Here is a 1,201-nt window from a genome sequence, read left to right as displayed (position 1 = left end):
TCTTCTTGATTTGTCCTTCTATCTTGATGGTTTGAGGAGTGGTAATTCCCGCCCATGCATTACAAGATATGGTCGGATTTATTTGTTCTTCATCTAGGCTTTGTTCCTGAAGTATATCTTCTTCTTTTGACCTTTCTTGCTCCTTTTCTTCTTCCTCTTCACAATCTATGTAGAATAATTTCTTCTCAGCACACTTATGACCTTTAGTGTATTTGCTATCACAACTATAACAAAGCCCTTTTGCTCTTTTTTCTTCCAATTGTTGTGGTGTCAACCTTATAGGTTGTGGAAGACTAGGGGAAACAACACTTCCGTCTTTATAGTTGTGAGTGGTATGCTTCCTGGTTGCCATAATTTTGATTTCCATTTTTCTTGCTAACCTGAATGCCTTCTCTAATGAATCAAGTTCCCAAAGGCAAACATCATGTTGGATATTATCCTTTAAATACCCTATGAACACATCAATCCTATGCTCCTCTGGAATATCTTTTACCCTTATGTTCAATTTTTGGAATTCCTCAATGTGCTCCATTAGTGAACCCTTTTGTTTGAGACTTATCAATTGGCTAAAAAAGGTGTTGCTTTTTGTATCTTCATAATGTGCTATCAATTCTTCCGTAAAAATTGCCCAAGTGATAAATTGTTTACGAGAGCAAAGCCATTGATACCATACAAACTGATTTGGTTCCAAATATACAGTTGCCATACGTACCTTTTGTGCGTTTTGCACATTATTGAGATCGAAGAATTGCTCCATCTGTAATATCCATGTGGCGGGATCCTTGCCATCAAACTTCCTCATATCGATTTTTGGAATATGGTGATTCTTCGATCCAACATTAGCGTCTATGGAATCATGATTAACATTTCTTTTGTTCTCATCATGAGTTTCCTTTACTACCTTTTCACCATTAGTGACCCTTTCTTGTAGCAACTTCTTCAATTCTTCCATGTCTGTCTTCATATCTATCTTCAAATCTGCCATGTCTCTCTTCAAATCTGTCTTCGAATCATCCATCTTAGCTTCGATGCCCTTTATCTTAGATTCCACGCCATTTATCTTAGATTCCACGCCATTTATCTTAGATTCCACGCCACTTATCTTAGCTTCTGTTAGCTTTTGTGAGTGTGACATTTGTTGCACTTGTTCTTGTAATTTTGATATATCATGTAGCATTTCTTCCTCTTCTTCATGGGTCAT

The sequence above is a fragment of the Pinus tabuliformis genome, chromosome J (genome assembly GCF_031772625.1).
Source record: "Pinus tabuliformis cultivar Carrire ecotype Pingquan chromosome J, CPIR1, whole genome shotgun sequence".
Classification (NCBI taxonomy): domain Eukaryota; kingdom Viridiplantae; phylum Streptophyta; class Pinopsida; order Pinales; family Pinaceae; genus Pinus; species Pinus tabuliformis.
The sequence above is the reverse complement of the archived record's forward strand: the minus strand, read 5'-3'. Positions refer to the sequence as shown.